Below are 18,478 nucleotides of genomic sequence, written 5' to 3' on the forward strand. Positions count from 1 at the left end.
TGCAGTAGCATCATGTATAAAAAATGATGTGCAAACCGTAATTTAAAATACTTTACAGGGACTTCACTGGTGGCAGAGTGGTTAAGAATCTGCCTGCTGACCAGAGGGCAGACAGCAGAAGCAAGAAGAACTACAATCGTGCAGCCTGTGGAACAAAAACCACATTCACAGAAAGACAGACAAGATGAAAAGGCAGAGGGCTATGTACCAGATGAAGGAACAAGATAAAACCCCAGAGAAACAACTAAATGAAGAGGAGATAGGCAACCTTCCAGAAAAAGAATTCAGAATAATGATAGTGAAGATGATCCAGGACCTCGGAAAAAGAATGGAGGCAAAGATCGAGAAGATGCAAGAAATGTTTAACAAAGACCTAGAAGAATGAAAGAACAAACAAACAGAGATGAACAATACAATAACTGAAATGAAAACTACACTAGAAGGAAGCAACAGCCGAATAACTGAGGCAGAAGAACGGATAAGTGACCTGGAAGACAGGATGGTGGAATTCACGGCTGTGGAACAGAATAAAGAGAAAAGAATGAAACGAAATGAAGACAGCCTAAGAGACCTCTGGGACAACATGAAACACAGCATTCGCATTATAGGGGTCCCAGAAGGAGAAGAGAGAGAGAAAGGACAAGAGAAAATATTTGAAGAGATTATAATTGAAAACTTCCCTAACATGGGAAAGGAAATAGCCACCCAAGTCCAGGAAGTGCAGAGAGTCCCATATAGGATAAACCCAAGAAGGAACACGCTGAGATACATAGTAATCAAATTGGCAAAAACTACAGACAAAGAAAAATTATTGAAAGCAGCAAGGGAAAAACAACAAATAACATCCAAGGGAACTCCCATAAGGTTAACAGCTGATTTCTCAGCAGAAACTCTACAAGCCAGAAGGGAGTGGCACGATATACTTAAAGTGATGAAAGGGAAGAACCTACAACCAAGATTAGTCTACCCGGCAAGGATCTCATTCAGATTCAAAGGAGAAATTAAAAGCTTTACAGACAAGCAAAAGCTAAGAGAATTCAGCACCACCAAACCAGCTCTACAACAAATGCTAAAGGAACTTCTCAAAGTGGGAAACACAAGAGAAGAAAAGGACCTACAAAAACAAACCCAAAACAATTAAGAAAAAGGTAATAGGAAAATACATATCAATAATTACCTTAAATGTGAATGGATTAAATGCTCCAACCAAAAGACACAGGCTTGCTGAATGGATACAAAAACAAGACCCATGTATATGCTGTCTACAAGAGACCCACTTCAGACCTAGGGGCACAAACAGACTGAAAGTGAGGGGATGGAAAAAGATATTCCATGCAAATGGAAATCAAAAGAAAGCTGGAGTTGCAATACTCATATCAGATAAAATAGACTTTAAAATAAAGTATGTTACAAGAGACAAGGAAGGACACTACAGAATGATCAAGGGATGAATCCAAGAAGAAGATATAACAATTATAAATATATATGCACCCAACATAGGAGCACCTCAAGACATAAGGCAACTGCTAACAGCTATAAAAGAGGAAATTGACAGTAACATAATAATAGTGGGGGACTTTAACACCTCACTTACACAAATGGACATATCATTCAAAATGAAAAAAAATAAGGAAACAGAAGCTTTAAATGACACAATAGACCAGATAGATTTAATTGATACTTATAGGACATTCCATACAAAAACAGCAGATTATACTTTCTTCTCAAGTGTACATGCAACATTCTCCAGGATAGATCACATCTTGGGTCACAAATCAAGCCTCAGTAAATTTAAGAAAATCGAAATCGTATCAAGCATCTTTTCTGACCACAACGCTATGAGATTAGAAATCAATTACAGGGAAAAAAACATAAAAAACACAAACACATGGAGGCTAAACAATACGATACTAAATAACCAAGAGATCACTGAAGAAGTCAAAGAGGAAATCAAAAGGTACCTAGAGAAAAATGACAATGAAAGCACGATGATCCAAAACCTTTGGGAGGCAGCAAAAGCAGTTCTAAGAGGGAAGTTTATGGCAATACAAGCTTACCTCAAGAAACAAGAAAAATCTCAAATAAACAATCTAACCTTACACCTAAAGGAACCAGAGAAAGAAGAACAAACAAAACCCAAAGTTACTAGAAGGAAAGAAATCATAAAGATCAAAGCAGAAATAAATGAAATAGAAACAAAGAAAACAATAGCAAAGATCAATAAAACTAAAAGCTGGTTCTTTGAGAGGATAAACAAAAATGATAACCCTTTAGCCAGACTCAAGAAAAAGAGGGAGAGGACTCAAATCAATAAAATTAGAAATGAAAAAGGAGAGATTACAACTGACACCACAGAAATACAAAGCATCCTCAGAGACTACTACAAGCAACTCTACGCCAATAAAATGGACAATGCTGAAGAAATGGACAAATTCTTAGAAAGGTATAACCTTCCAAGACTGAACCAGGAAGAAACAGAAAATATGAAAAGACCAATCACAAGTAATGAAATTGAAACTGTGATTTAAAATCTTCCAACAAACAAAAGTCCAGGACCAGATGGCTTCACAGGTGAATTCTATCAAACATTTAGAGAAGAGCTAACACCCATCCTTCTCAAACTCTCCCAAAAAATTCCACAGGAAGGAACACTCCCAAACTCATTCTACAAGGCCACCATCACCCTGATGCCAAAACCAGACAAAGATACTACAAAAAAAGAAAATTACAGACCAATATCACTCATGAACATAGATGCAAAAATCCTCAACAACATACTAGCAAACAGAATCCAACAACACATTAAAAGGATCATATACCATGATCAAGTGGAAATTATTCCAGGGATGCAAGAATTCTTCAATATATACAAATCAACCAATGTGATACACCATATTAACAAACTGAAGAATAAAAACCATATGATCATCGCAATAGATGCAGAAAAAGCTTTTGACAGAATTCAACACCCATTTATGATAAAAACTCTCCAGAAAGTGGGCATAGAGGGAACCTACCTCAACATAATAAAGGCCATATATGACAAACCTACAGCAAACATCATTCTCAATGGTGAAAAACTGAAAGCATATCCTCTAAGATCAGGAACAAGACAAGGATGTCCACTTTCACCACTATTATTCAACATGGTTTTGGAAGTCCTAGCCATGGCAATCAGAGAAGAAAAAGAAATAAAAGGAATACAAACTGGAAAAGAAGAAGTAAAACTGTCACTGTTTGCAGATGACATGATACTATACATAGAGAATCCTAAAGATGCCACCAGAAAACTACTAGAGCTAATCAATGAATTTGGTAAAGTTGCAGGATACAAAATTAAAGGACAGAAATCTCTTGCATTCCTATACACTAATGATGAAAAATCTGAAAGAGAAATTAAAGAAACACTCTCATTTACCACTGCAACAAAAAGGATAAAATACCTAGGAATAAACCTACCTAGGGAGACAAAAGACCTGTATGCAGAACACTATAAGACCCTAATGAAAGAAATTAAAGATGATACTAACAGATGGAGAGATATACCATGTTCTTGGATCGGAAGACTCAATACTGTGAAAATGACTATACTACCCAAAGCAATCTACAGATTCAATGCAATCCCTATCAAATTACCATGGCATTTTTACAGAACTAGAACAAAAAAATCTTAAAATTTATATGGAGACACAAAAGACCGCGAATAGCCAAAGCAGTCTTGAAGGAAAATAACGGACCTGGAGGAATCAGACTCCCTGACTTCAGACTATACTACAAAGCTAGAGTAATCAAGATAGTATGGTACTGGCACAAAAACAGAAATACAGATCAATGGAACAGAATAGAAAGCCCAGAGATAAACCCATGCATCTATGGTCAACTAATCTATGACAAAGGAGGCAAGGATATACAATGGAGAAAAGACAGTCTCCTCAATGAGTGGTGCTGGGAAAACTGGACAGCTACATGTACAGGAATGAAATTAGAACACTCCCTAACACCATACACAAAAATAAACTCAAAATGGATTCGAGACCTAAATGTAAGACCGGACACTGTAAAACTCTTAGAGGAAAACATAGGAAGAACATTCTTTGACATAAATCACAACAAGATCTCTTTTCATCCACCTCCTAGAGTAATGGAAATAAAAACAAAAATAAACAAATGGGACCTAATGACACATAAAAGCTTTTGCACAGCAAAGGAAACTACAAACACGACAAAAAGACACCCCTCAGAATGGGAGAAAATATTTGCAAACGAATCAATGGACAAAGGATTAATCTCCAAAATTTACAAGCAGCTCATGCAGCTCAATATTTAAAACACAACCCAATCACAAAATGGGCAGAAGACCTAAATAGACATTTCTCCAAAGAAGATAGACAGATTGCCAACAAACACATGAAAGAATGCTCAACATCATTAATCATTAGACAAATGCAAGTCAAAACTGCAATGAGATATCACCTCACACCGGTCAGATGGCCATCATCAAAAAATTTACACACAATAAATGCTGGAGAGGGTGTGGAGAAAAGGGAACCTTCTTGCACTATTGGTGGGAATGTAAATTGATACAGCCACTATGGAGAACAGTATGGAAGTTCCTTAAAAAACTAAAAATAGAACTACTGGCTTCCCTGGTGGCGCAGTGGTTGAGAGTCTGCCTGCCGATGCAGGGGACACGAGTTCGTGCCCTGGTCCGGGAAGATCCCACATGCCGTGGAGCAGCAGGGCCCGTGAGCCATGGCTGCTGAACCTGCACGTCCGGAGCCTGTGCTCCGCAACAGGAGAGGCCACAACAGTGAGAGGCCTGCATACCACAAAAATAAATAAATAAATAAATAAAAATAAAAATAGAACTACCGTACCACCTAGCAATCCCACTACTGGGCATATACCCTGAGAAAACCATAATTCAAAAAGAGTCATGTACCACAGTGTTCAATGCAGCTCTATTTACAATAGCCAGGAGATGGAAGCAACCTAAGTGTCCATCGACAGATGAATGGATAAAGAAGATGTGGTACATATATACAATGGACTATTACTCAGCCATAAAAAGAAACGAAATTGAGTTTCTTGTAGTGAGGCGGATGGACCTAGAGTCTGTCATACAGAGTGAAGTAAGTCAGAAAGAGAAAAACAAATACTGTATGCTAACACATATATATGGAATCTAAAAAAAAAAAAAAAAAAAAAAAAGTCATGAAGAACCCAGGGGCAGGAGGGGAATAAAGATGCAGACCTACTAAAGCATGGACTTGAGGACATGGGGAGGGGGAAGGGTAAGCTGTGACAAAGTGAGAGAGTGGCATGTATATATATACACTGCCAAATGTAAAATGGATAGCTAGTGGGAAGCAGCCGCATAGCACAGGGAGATCAGCTCGGTGCTTTGTGACCACCTAGAGGGGTGGGATAGGGAGGGTGGGAGGGAGACGCAAGAGGGAAGAGATATGGGAACATTTGTATATGTATAACTGATTCATTTTGTTATAAAGCAGAAACTAACACACCACTGTAAAGCAATTATACTCCAATAAAGATGTTAAAAAATAGAATAAAATTGAAAAAAAAGCATACAATGAGGTATGACCTCACACCAGTTAGAATGGGCATCATCAGAAAATCTACAAACAACAAATGCTGGAGAGGGTGTGGAGAAAAGGGAACCCTCTTGCACTGTTGGTGGGAATGTAAATTGATACAGCCACTAGGGAGAACAGTATGGAGGTTCCTTAAAAAACTAGAAATAGAACTACCATATGACCCAGCAATCCCACTACTGGGCATATACCCTGAGAAAACCATAATTCAAAAAGACACATGCACCGCAGTGGCCACTGCAGCACTACTTACAATCGCCAGGTCATGGAAGCAACCAAAATGCCCACTGACAGATGAATGGATAAAGAAGACGTGGTGCATATATACAATGCAATGTTACTCAGCCATAAAAAGGAATGAAATTGGCTCATTTGTAGAGACGTGGATGGATCTAGGGACTGTCATACAGACTGAAGTAAGGCAGAAAGAGACCAACAAACATTGTATATTAATGCATATATGGGGAACCTAGAAAATGGTACAGATGGGGGTGCTGTGACGAATTGGGAGATTGGGATTGACATGTATACGCTAATATGTATAAAATGGATAATAAGAACCTGCTGTATAAAAAATAAATAAAATAAAATTGAAAAGTTGAAAAAAAGGAAAAGGAAAAAATTTAAAATAAAACTAAAAAACACTAACCATCCTCTGAGGCTTCAGCCAGTTGCAATCTTTTGTGCAAGAGTAACATCACTGATCACAGATCCCCACAACAACTATACTAATGAAAAAGTTTGAAATATCACGAGGATCACCAAAATGTGACACAGAGACACAAAGTGAGCGAATGCTGTTGGGAAAATGGCGTCAATAGACTTGCTCGACGCAGGGTCACCACAGACCTGCAACTGGCAGTGCCAGAAAGCGAGCTCTGCCTGGGTCTCCTGACAGCTGGTGTAGGTGAGGACGGAGCCTTGGTCTGGACCCGCCGGGCACCTGTGGCCCAGGACAGCCCCGCACAGGTCCTCACTCTCCGAGGACAGTACCGGCAGCTGCCGCTGAGGCCTTTGGGGAAACTCAGGCAGGTGATGGAGTTGAAGGTAGTTGGTGTGTGAAAAGGAGCTCTTTTCACTTTCCTCTCCCTTCTTAGTTTTCTGCAGCGGGCGCTCACCGTTTAGAATTAAGCGCCGGCAGTGATTTTTTTTGTGACTAGGGACGTGGATGCAGAGGCCCCTTGCAGGCAGGCAGGCTCCTTCCACCTCCGCAGGCGCTGCAGCGAGCTGCCCTCTCCTCTCGCGATGCTCACAGATGCGTGCCACCTACGGAGGGCTCCAAGGGCTCCAAGCTGCCCCCCGCCCCGGCTCAGGAGTCACCAGCAGGAAGGAGGAGGGAGGGGAAGCATCGCCGGGCAGGAGAAAGGCAGGCACCTGGCCCTGCCTGTGTCACGGGTGAATCTTCCCTCTCTGAACCTCAGTTTCCCCAAAAGTAAAGCGAAAGAAAGAACAATGACCATTTATCAAGAACAGGACTTGCCAGGTACTATATGAATCCACACCTCCTAAGTAATTTGAAATCTTTTCATCTAAGGACCCCATTTATGTTATTAAATTACTGAGGACCCCAAAGAGCTTTGATCCATGTAGGTTGTATCTATAGGTATTTACCATTTCAGAAGTACCTGAGGGGCTTCCCTGGTGGCGCAGTGCTTAAGAATCTGCCTGCCAGTGCAGGGGCCACGGGTTCCAGCCCTGGTCTGGGAAGAGCCCACATGCGACAGAGCAACTAAGCCCGTGCGTCACAACTACTGAGCCTGCGCTCTACAGCCCGCGAGCCACAATAACTGAGCCTGTGTGCCACAACTACTGAGCCTGCGCACCTAGAGCCCGTGCTCCCAACAAGAGAAGCCACCGCAATGAGAAGCCCGCGCACCACAACGAAGAGTAGCCCCTGCTCGCCGCAACTAGAGAAAGCCCGTGCGCAGCAACGAAGACCCAACACAGCCAAAAATAAAGAAAGAAACACTTGAGAATTTTTTAAATATTCACGTTATTTAAAAATAACAGTAGGGCTTCCCTGGTGGCGCAGCGGTTGAGAGTCCGCCGGCCGATGCAGGGGACGCGGGTTCGTGCCGCGGTCCGGGAAGATTCCACGTGCCGTGGAGCGGCTGGGCCCGTGAGCTGTGGCTGCTGAGCCTGCGCGACCGGAGCCTGTGCTCCAAAACGGGAGAGGCCACAACAGTGAGAGGCCCGGGTACCGCAAAAAAGAAAAAAAATAATAAAAATAATAATAACAGTAATAAACCCATTACACGTTAAAAGAAATAATGTTTTTATGAAAAATCATAGTTTCCAAAATAGGGAGAAGGACACTGTAGTGCTTCAAATGGCTTTACTGTTGGTTATTTAACAGCAGACAGTGGGATTCGCATCTGTGTCAATACACTATTTTGGTTGAAGGACGCAACGAAAATCTGGCCCCATACATGTGTGGCTGGAAACGCAGAGGCATTTCAGTAGCCCCATCGGACCCCTCGGCAGGCCCTAGAGACTAGCTTCGAGGTGGACTCCGCTACCATATCCCCGACCCTTTCCTCCTCTGTTACATTAAAATCCATTGGTTTGTTTTGCACATTGAAAGGATTTTTACCCAGGCAGGATAGGGCCGTTTGGAAAAATCTAAGTTCATGGGGTCCAGTGGATCTCCCGGCGGAGACGCACCTCACACATCATCAAACACAGACACAGCACTCCGCCCCGTCGCCACCAATTCTGTCAGCAAAGTGAGGCCCTGTGAAGCTGTCGAGCTGTGCAAAATTCTGATTTTCACGTGACAGCCCCAGCTTTATCACCAGCGCAGGCTCTGAGCTGGTCTCGCAGGCGCATACGGGAGGAGACCTGGGCCCTGGGGGGCATCTCGGCTCACAGCCACACCTGCTCCTCCCGTTTCATAACCAAATCCATTAAAAAGACGAAACTCAAGAGCTGAGATTCAGTACGGTTAGTATCTTGTTGCCGCCTCGTCAAGGACAGCCTCAGCGTCAGCTGTGGGGACACCTGTGAGCACAGCCTGGGCCGAGGCCATCAGGGCAGAGGTCACCTTGCGACAAAGGCAAGTGGCGTCTGAGCGGCCTTGACGTCACAGACCTTGAGGGTTCCACGGACCACACCCTGAGAACTGCGAGATTAACCACTCATCACCCCTCCACCCGGCTCACGGGGGCAGCTCCGTCTCCTGCAGAGGAAACTGGAGGCTCGGTGACGTCAGCACGGGGCCCCTCCAGCCCTGCCACTTCCGTCTCCAGCAGGACAGGAATCCGCGCGTGGCCCTCGCTCCCACCCCACGCGGCCCAGCTCTCTGCCTCCGCAGCCTCTGTTAAGGCCTCCGCCCCTCCGCTGGGGCCCTCACAGGGCCAAGCCCCCAGGTAACTCCCCCTCCCCCCGGCCCCCGCGCAGCCCAGTGGCGACCCAGGTGTCCGTCGAGCCCCCAGAACAAGGACGCTTCACCACCGACAAAGCGCAATTCACCCTCTCTCACCCGCAGGACCGGCGTGAGGACTGTCCCAAGTGGCCGATGAGAGGCGGGGGCCCGTCTCCCAGGCTCTGGGGCTGTTCCCACCAGAGCTCTCCTAACCCTCACGCCCCCCGCCCACCTGCCGCCTCCCCAACTTCTCCTCGGCCCTGCCGCCCAAGCTCAGAGTCCGGAGCCACCTCGGGGAGTCGAGAGAGAGCTGGGGGGCTCACGTGGGCCACGGACACCTCCGCCCGCGCCTGCTGGCGCCAGGCCCTCCTCTGAGGACCACCCGGCGGCATCAGTCGCCCGGCCCAGCGCCAGGTGGCAGCTGCTACGCCTCCCGGACAAGTCCTTCTCGGTCACCGAATCCCTTCTGAGCCAGGGTCCTGACACACGCCTGCTCACTTGGCTGGACTGAGGACCTGGAAACCCGGGCCCAGGCCAAGCAGTGCAACCCTGCCCAGAGCCAACCTCTCCCCCTGGCACCCTCCTTCCCACCGACCCAGCAGGCGCCTGTGGTCTGGGCCGGGGGCCCCAGCGCCTCAGTCAGGCGGGGGTGGGAGAGCCTGAGAGGGCCCCTGGCCTCGCAAGGAGGAGGACAAGGGAGATGCGGGCTTGGAGGACCCAAGCGTCCCGAAGATGCACGACCCTGAAGGACCAGAGGCGGCGCCAAGCGCCCTGGGCGGTGGGCCTGGAGGAAGACAAAGTGCTGTGCGTCTGTGTGGCGCTGACACCGGGCACCTACTGCCTGAGAACATGCCAGAACCCAGCAGGGGAGTGGGCGTCCCATCGCCCCAGGCCAACCCAGCCCCGCCCGCAGTTAAAGGAGCAGAAAGGCACCTGCGGCCACACACATCTGCCTGTCCTTACTCAGTCTCTCTGGTGAACCTTCTTCCCTGGTGTTTTTCTCTGCAATTTCTTTAATGCATGATTCTCAGTCCCCTCTTGATCCTCCAGAACAAGCTCAGACCATGAGCTCGGTCTGAGACACCAGAGCCCTGAGGGAGGGGCTCTCCGGGGTCACCCAGCCGTGCGCACCGCGCTAGGCGAGACCTGTCGCACCTGGACGGCCTGACCAGCCAGCCACTGCACACGTGCCACTAGCCCAGGAGCACTGGAGACTAGAATTCAAAACCGCACGCAATGCACTCACTACTCCCAGGGCCCATAAATCAACGCTGAACACCTAGGGAAAAGTGTTAGGGTCTCGCGAGTTTTGGGGAGAGGCAGGAAGGGGAGGAGGGAGGAAGGGGAGGGGGGAGGAAGGGGAGGGAGGCGTGGGATGTGGGAGGGCTGGGGGTGCCACCAGCTGGGGGCTGCCCAAGGGCTCCCTGGAGTGGGAGGCTCCTGGTGAAGGTAGCAGCTAAAGAGGCACCGCCCCAGGCGCAAACACCGATTGACTGGCTGTAATGACACGATGCCCCCAAACAGTGAGCCTCCTGTTCAGGCTCCACGTGAAGCCGAGCACAGTGTCTCCTCAGCTACACAGGGGTCACTCTCCTGGAACAGCCAGTGTGGCTTCAAAAAGCGCAAAGAGCCCTTCGTGTCCACGCCCAAAGCTCAAGAAACTGAAAACAGGCTTCTTACCTCCACTATGGTGACTTCAGGCACCCCTGGACCGTCCACTAAGTGCCGCTGGCTCCATCCAGGCCTGTGACGACCAAAAAACCGCCATGCAGGCCGGTGAGGTGGGGGAGACCGGCGCTGGAGGAGACCAGCACCGGGCAAATCGAGGGAAAACGAGCTCTGGGCGCGGTGCTTGCTGGGATATCGGGATGAGGAGGCGAGCACGTGAGCAATTGAGTGGATACTAACTCAGCACACCTGCGCCCCTGCGGCGTGCGGCCTTCACAAGAAACACCTGGGCTGCCGTGGGGCCCGCTCAGCCCGCGGTGACAGCCAAACCGCAGACCCAGAGCACACGGGAGGGCTCCGCGGGGCCGCAGACCAGATGTCCCAGCAGGCGGCCCTGCCCTGGGCTCCTGTGGGGAGGAGGAGAGGTGTGACGGGGGTGGCCTGCAGGTGACAGGGCAGTGGTCTCCAGCTGGGCTTGTTTGACAGTCAGGGGAATCTCGGTCAGCTGAACTGGAAATGGTTTGCTCTGTAGCTAGTTTCAGGGGAACAAGCGGCTCTAATCTCAGCTAATCAACCATGAGATGAAGATCGGGAAGCTGGAGGGTCAGGGTCTGGCCTAGTCGTAGGTAACCCAGGGGGTATCTGGGGTCCTCAGGGGGGTCCTGAGGAAGAGAGAATCAACTTCACTTCATTCGGGGAAGTCTCTGCAGTAAGCCTTCTCCCTGGGTGCTTCAAAAAACAAGGGGTTTGTGAGGCCTCTTGCCCGTTTTCTGGGAGCACAGGCTCAGAGGGGACGCCGCCCAGACTCCTTGGCTGCTCCAGCATTTCCCAGGGGAGCCCACTGCCCCCAAGGCCCAGCGCTGAGCTGGGGAGTGTGGCGATGTCCCTGCACCCACGGCGGCCCCTGCTGGAGGTGGGGGAAATGGGTGACCCACACAGGCTCCCGGAGAGGGGTCAGCAGGATTCGCTGGCTCCGCAGGAGCTGGGCCAGCACCGGGTCCCACGCCCTCCCTCGGCAGCCCTTCGGCATTCACCCCGAGGGCCACACACACTCATCAGAGAGCAGAGCCTCGGGGGAGCTCCGAATGGCACCGAGTAAGCCAGCGCCGGGCATGGTGTCCCGATGGCCCAAGGGCGCTGCACGGCACGCCCCACCCGGTGCCCTGGCACCGTCCCTTTTCCGAGCACTGTTTTCTGGGCCTGTTCCCAGGCAGCACCCGCTCTAACCTCTAACTGCTGCATGCACTCCCACGTGGCGACAGCTCCTCTGCGTCGTCCCGGACAGCGTGAGTTCTGAGCCGCAGCAGGCCAGGCTGCACACACGTCGCCGCGGGCCTCGCAGCCCAGCTGGGAGCGAACCACTGGCTGGCGTCCCCCTCCACACACCAGAGCTTCGTCGCTTTCAGCCCCTCGGGTGGGAAATCCATCCAGAGCACAGCGCTGGTCCTTGTCCCCTTAAACTGGGGGTGCTGGCTGTCACAGGCGCTGTTACAGTTAAGGGCTGGGGTGCCCAGCTAGGGGGCTGGGGCTGTCCGCCTGTCCCGGCGCGTCCCTTAGCGCGGAGCGGGTTGCTCGCGGATTTGTTTCGCACCTAGGGCAGTGTTCCCGCCAAGGAGCTCTGGCCCCTCTACTGCAGGCGCCCAGAACTCTGGGCCCAGGCTCAGCACTGGTATTTTTGAGGCTCCCCCGGGGGGGGGGTGGACATGGGAACGGGTATTGTGAGAACCAGGAAATAGAAATTGGAGCGACTGAGCGAGGGGCTTGAGGGGGAGGGCCTGCCGCGCACCAGGTCTGGGGAGCCCTGGACCACCCAACAGGGCTCCTGAGAGCTGTGGGTGAAGGAAGCCAGAGCACAGGCTCACCCTGGACATCCGCTTGGCGTCCTCTCTGACCTTCAGAAGTGCCCTCTTTTCATTTGCAGGGGCGTGGGGTGCCCAAATTGACTTATTTCCTGATTTGCATCTATGTCCTGGGTAAGAGACAGTAAAGCAGTCAACCTCCCTGTCAATGACATGTCCCTGTGCCAAAAGAAAAAAGAGGAGCAGTTCAGACAGCAGGACGGGCACAGAGGTGAGGCCAGAACTCCCGTGACAAGTACCCTCCCTCGGCCTGCTCTTAACTGGGGGGCAGGGGCACCCGAGCCCAGGTGTGTGACAGGGTGATGGGAGGAGTATCAAGAAAGGCCAGGAGGAAACCCGAAGCCTCACAGCAGGGGCTCGGTTTGGTTGGAGAGGTAACCTCAGCATCAGGAGACCGTCCAGAAGGTACCAGAAACAAAGCTTGAAGCCAGGAACAGAGTAAGCAGGAAAAGCTGTCACAGCTGCGCTGCGTCTGTCGGCGCCCACGCAGGAAGGCCTGTAAAGCTCGCCTCCATTTCACAGATGAAGGAAGAAGGGGCCATGGCTCAGGTCTCGGGACACTAAGTAATGCGGCCGGGGCTGGCCTCTTTTTTGTTTGTTTGTTTTTGTTTTTTTTGCGGTATGCGGGCCTCTCACCGCTGTGGCCTCTCTCGTTGCGGAGCACAGGCTCCGGACGCGCAGGCTCAGCGGCCATGGTTCACGGGCCCAGCCGCTCTGCGGTATGTGGGATCCTCCCGGACCGGGACACGAACCCGCATCCCCTGCATCGGCAGGTGGACTCAATCACTGCACCACCAGGGAAGCCCGGGGGCTGGCCTCTTAACACCAGTGCCCAGACCTGGGCCCCGCACACACTCAGTGGCCACAGGAGATGCTCACACCCAGGCAGCCTCCATTCCTTGAGCTCAGCCACAAGGTCAAGGTGAGGGCGCCCTCCCTCCAGTGAGGCCCCATCTTCTCATCGTCCCCCATCTGTCCCTCGGCTCTCTCTGGGGACACAGCCCCACCATGGCCCCAGCTTGCAGGACTCCCTTCCTCCCTGACCTAAGTAATTCCTCATTCACACCTCCTTCCATCCTGGAAGTCACATTTGGGCGACCTCTGGACACACAGACCTCCTCCCAAACAAGGGTCCACGGAAAATCTGCTTTAATGAGCATCACAGGGGCCCAAGAAGAAAATAATTTCGGAGAGAATGGGGATGGGGTCAGGGTCCTGTGCCTTCGGCCTAACGGCTTTGTGGCCAGGAGCTCCGCGACTCACCCACCGGGGACAGGCGACGGCCTAAAGGGCTCCCGGCCTCAGTTTCCTCATCAATAAAACCGGGAGAACTGGAGGTCCCCTTGACAGGGTCATTGCTGGGTTAGAAGAGCTGCTTGTAGCGGGCTGGCCCGGAGCCCCTGACCATCAGTAAGGACCACCAGGAGGAGGGTCCTGCGTGGACAGGCGGCAGACAAGGGGCTAGCTGGGCCAGCGAGGTGCGTGGGGCCCGCTGTCTGCGGCTGTCACGTGACCACGGCCACACCCACTCGCACCCACGCTCTCCCCTCATTGGCGAATCAGCAGGATGGACAGTCGCGAGCACCAATGGAAGGCCGAGCATCAGTTCGTCCTGCTTGGCCGACACTGTACGGCCCCTGTAAACAGGCCGCGTCCTCGCCTGCGGCCTGGACGGCTCAACGCATAGCTGGCCGCCCGCCAGGCCCTTAACCTGGGGGTCCTGGCCGCTCGCATGTGGCCCTCGGCCCATCCTCCTATGGCTCTTGGAGTCACAGCAGACGTGACAACCGCTGATCTGTGTCCCCGCCCGCGATTTTGAAAGCACTTTCCGTACAGAGTCTCGCCTGGGAAGCGGCGGGAAGAAACAGGCCTGCGGTTCTGAGAACCGGGCCAGGTAAAACACATCTGGTTCCCCTGCTGAGGGCTTCTTTTGCCACCTGATGCCTGAATTGTCAATGCCTTTGGCTGCAGTGTTCCACCCAGAAAAGAGACGGAGTCCGAGAGGAAGAAGCCTGGGGCCTGGCCGTCCCATGCCCTTCACTCCCCCTCCGGTGCTGGGTGTAGAGGGCAGTGGTCAGCAAAGCGGGCCCCACGAGAGCAGAGCTTGAACACTTCGGGCTTGGGGGTTCAGGAAGGCTTCCTATTTCTGGCTGAGGAGCCCAAAGAAACACAGCGCTCTGCTCTGTTTATGACCCGTGGCGGCACCACTCGGCTCGTGGTCCAGGGACAGAGCTCAAAGGGGAGGAGGCTGCAGGCCCGGGTACCAGCCAGCCTCAGCACACGTGAGTGACGAGTCGGCCAGCGGTGTCTCTGGGTGTCAGCGGTAGAGCTGGGTACCCTTTCTATGTGGCACCAGGTGGCACCGTCCCGCTTGGAAAACGTCGCACACGGGCTCTGCCCCCAGCCAGACTGACACCGGCTATCACCAGAGACTGGAAATGCATTCCTGTAACACCCATCAGGACTTTCCCCCTGGAAAACAGAGTGCTTAAACGAATGAATAATAACGGATGGAGGGTCCTAATTTACACCAGTGAAGGCTGGGACCCTCCCAGCTTCCTCCTGCTCCTAACCTCCCCCACTTCCAGAGGAGGGGAGAGCGCTACCCAAATGGAGTCCAACCACGGGACCAGAACTAGGACACGTGACCAGTCCTCGTTCATGGGGAGGGAAGGCACCAGGGACCCAGGAGAGCCGTTGGCAAAGGGGTGTCTCCCTTCTCCTGGCCCTGCCAGCCACCAGCGGACAGGACCCAGCACAGGAGCAAACCGAGGGAGGCGAGAGGGGCTGGGCAGGGGGAGGGCAGCCCTCAGATGGTGCTGAAACCAGGCCCCTGCTGCTGGAGCGGGGGCCCAGCTGCCTGAGGGCCTGTGAGCTCACTCCCGCGGGTCTGCATCTTCCGGGGTCCACGCTGTAGCTGGTGGAGCCGAGGCCAGCCATGCGCCTCTATGGCTCCTCCACCCCACCCCCGCACAGCCGCCGGAAGGCAGCTGGAACTCCGGGGACGTGAGGCTGCAGATGATGGGGTTGATGGCGCTGTTGGTGTAGACACAGGTGCGGCAGAAGAGCAGCCCCCAGGGGTCCAGGAAAGGCTGGGCCACAAGGAGTTGAGCAGCTCCAGTGGGCGGCAGGGCATCCACAGGACGGCAAAGCGTGGCACGGCTGCCACCAGCATCGTGGTGACGTGCAGGCGGGAGGGCAGCGGTGGGAAGCCCATGGCACCGGCACACCGCGTGACCGAGTGACATGGCTCCTGCCTCAGGTGTGTTTCCCGAGTAAGCGATGAGAACGTTACTACAATAATCACTTGAACTACCACTGCGTGTGGCTCTGTGCTGAACGCTTCCTGTGCGGGAGCCCAGGGCCGGCACTCAGAACTATGCGGGTTCATAGGCTTATGAAACAGCCCCACTTCAGGGGGTAAACACTCACTGCCCTGAGGCCCCTGGCGCACCCTATCCCCCAGACCTCTCAGACGCCTAGCAAGTAAAGACCGGATGCCTGGAGCGGGGCCTCGGGCCCGGGATGACACGGGAAGGCCCCAGGTGGACGCGGTGGCTGCTGGCACTTAGGTTACGTTCCCTGCACCGGGCCCTCCCAGTGGTTCTGTTATCACCTCCACACGACGGATGAGGAAACAGGGAATTCCCTGGTGGTCCAGTGGTTAGGACTTGGCACTTTCACTGCCAGGACCCAGGTTCAATCCCTGGTCTGGGAACTAAGATCCCGCAAGCCACGCAGACCAAAAAAAAAAAAAGGAATTGGAAGCAGAGGCTCAGGGTGAAGGGTGACACAGCGCACGCACCATGAACCAGCTTCTCCTGCACCCGCCTGTGCTCACCAGTGTCCTGAGTGGCCCAGCCAGCCACGGTCATATCCCCGTTCTACACCCCAATCTGTTCTTTCAGCCCAGGAGTGAGTCTCCAGGCCCAGAAGACAATCCTGTCAGGAGGGGGGCTGAGGACAGGGATACTCTGGGCTCTTCCACCTGACTTCAAGCTGCCAGCCCAGGGTCCCGGCTCCTCTGCGAGGGAGGAGGGTCAGTGGCAGGGGAAGGGGCACGTGTCCTGGCCACCTCCGAGGGCAGCCTCCACTGACCCACGCGGGGAGCTTCCTGTGGGCCTCAGAACTGAGGGGAGGTCTCAGGGGGGCCTGTCATCTGCTCTAGTCTTGGGCCCTCCCTGCTGCCGCCTTCAGGATGCAGGGGACACTGTGTGGGTGGGGGCCTGGGTGCCGGAGCCGGCAGGCGTCAGCTGTGTGACTGTGGGCAGCCCACTCAACCTCTCTGAGCCTCCCTCTTCCACTCGTGGCATCGGGAGGATAGCAGTGTCCTTCCCGGGTCTGTGGAGGGGTAGCGGGGAGAGGGGTCCCCGTGAAGTCATCACTCTTTTGCCCCAGGAAGTTTGACATCTCTTGTGTCCATAGCTTTGTGCTGGGGCCATGCTACACCCCGAGTGCCAGCAGGCCTTGGCCGCTCTGTTCTTCTGGCTCTCCATCTCTCTCTCTGCCTCTGTCTCTCCTCTCTCCGTCTCTCTCTCTCTGTCTCTGTCCCTCTGTCTCTCCATCTCTCCCTCTCACTGTCTCTCTCTGTCTCTGTGTCTCCCTCTCTGTCTCCCCCCCCCCCACATCTCTGCTGCTCATCCACAGGGGCCCTCTCTGCCCCAGCCTCTCCAAGTGCCCGTGGTGGTTACATGTGGGACCTGTGCACACCTGTCTGGGGATCCCCCTGAAACTGGAGGGGGAGCGGCCCCTCCGCTCAGAACCCCTGTTACGAGCAGGGCCGCGTGCCAGCTCCCTCAGGACACAGCCTCGCCCCTGGCAGCCCCGCCTCCCCGTTGGACCTGCGACCCAGGGCCAGAGCTCTGCTGAGCAGAGGATCCAAGGCTGACACCGCCAGAGCTTCACAGGGCGGCCTCCAGGGTGGCCCACGGGGCAGGGCCCAGGGTGCAAAGTTAGGGCAGGGCTGGGAGAGAGCTGGTGGCCCCAGAATGCTGACCACACGCCTGCGCACACACGCAACACACACACGCACCGCACAACACACCCACAGCACACCTGCACCGCACACGCATGCAACAGTCACGTGGTGTTCACACACGTGCACACACATGCTGCCCACACAGACAGCCCGGCTCCCCTGTGCACAGCAACACGCACAAATGCAGACACACAAGCACACACACACACAAAACACACGTAAACCAAACCCCCCCTGCACAGCACACCCGCCACACACAACCACACACACACACGCAGGCACCCACTTCTGCATGCACCCACTTAACTCATCCCCCACACACCTGTACCCACAACACAGGGACCCAAAAGCACACACAAGTACACAAATGCACATCACAACCCAGGCATCTGTGCTGTAGCTAAAAACACACGCCGTCCACGCTCACACACCCAGGTGCACAAGCAGGCAGAACACGCCACACACCTGTACCCACAGGCGTCTGCAGACAGTCTCACACACGGATCCACGCGGCCTGAGGCCCCTCGCTCTCCCGGAAAAGAGCCTCTCTCCCGTTTAGCTGGAGGACACGACGGCCCCAGGGTCACAGCAGCCGCCGCGACCCCAAAGGCTCCACTTCCCTCCAGCCGGGGCCAGGACAGACCCGGAGCTCTCCCAGCAGCCCCCCACCCCCGTGTGCAAGGCCCCCTGCGGCCCGGCGCTCACCCGGCGGTCCCTGCCGCCTCGGTGTCTCGGGGGCCGCCCTCCTCCTCACCTCACCCTCCTCCTGCCTGCACGTGAGCCTGGCCGAACAAAGCCTTCCACCAGGGGGGCAGCCGGGACCACCGCCTGCCGGCTGAGAACTTAGGCAGCGAAGAGCCTCAGCACCCCGCTCCTCCCAGAAGGGGACACAGGCAGAGGCGAGCCGATCCCACAGCAAGGCTTCCGGTTCTGCAGGCTGCAGTGCCGCCCACAGACGTGCTGCGTGCCCACACGCATGCGCCCCCGCCAACTT

The 18,478-nt window shown here is 53.2% G+C and overlaps 1 long non-coding RNA gene and 1 other non-coding gene across 2 annotated transcripts; one reads left to right on the top strand and one right to left on the bottom strand.

Annotated features, from left to right (window-relative positions):
- Positions 1-10,629: 10,629 nt before the first annotated feature.
- Positions 10,630-18,405, bottom strand: LOC136792990 (uncharacterized). Its single transcript, XR_010837653.1, has 3 exons — positions 18,239-18,405; positions 11,875-12,616; positions 10,630-10,723 (listed from the first exon to the last, which is right to left on the bottom strand). It is a non-coding gene; the product is annotated as an uncharacterized lncRNA (long non-coding RNA).
- TRNAE-UUC (transfer RNA glutamic acid (anticodon UUC)) lies at positions 16,153-16,224 on the top strand. The gene has a single exon. It is a non-coding gene; the product is annotated as a tRNA-Glu (tRNA).
- Positions 18,406-18,478: the final 73 nt, after the last annotated feature.

This window comes from Kogia breviceps, chromosome 18, assembly GCF_026419965.1.
Source record: "Kogia breviceps isolate mKogBre1 chromosome 18, mKogBre1 haplotype 1, whole genome shotgun sequence".
Classification (NCBI taxonomy): Eukaryota; Metazoa; Chordata; class Mammalia; order Artiodactyla; family Physeteridae; genus Kogia; species Kogia breviceps.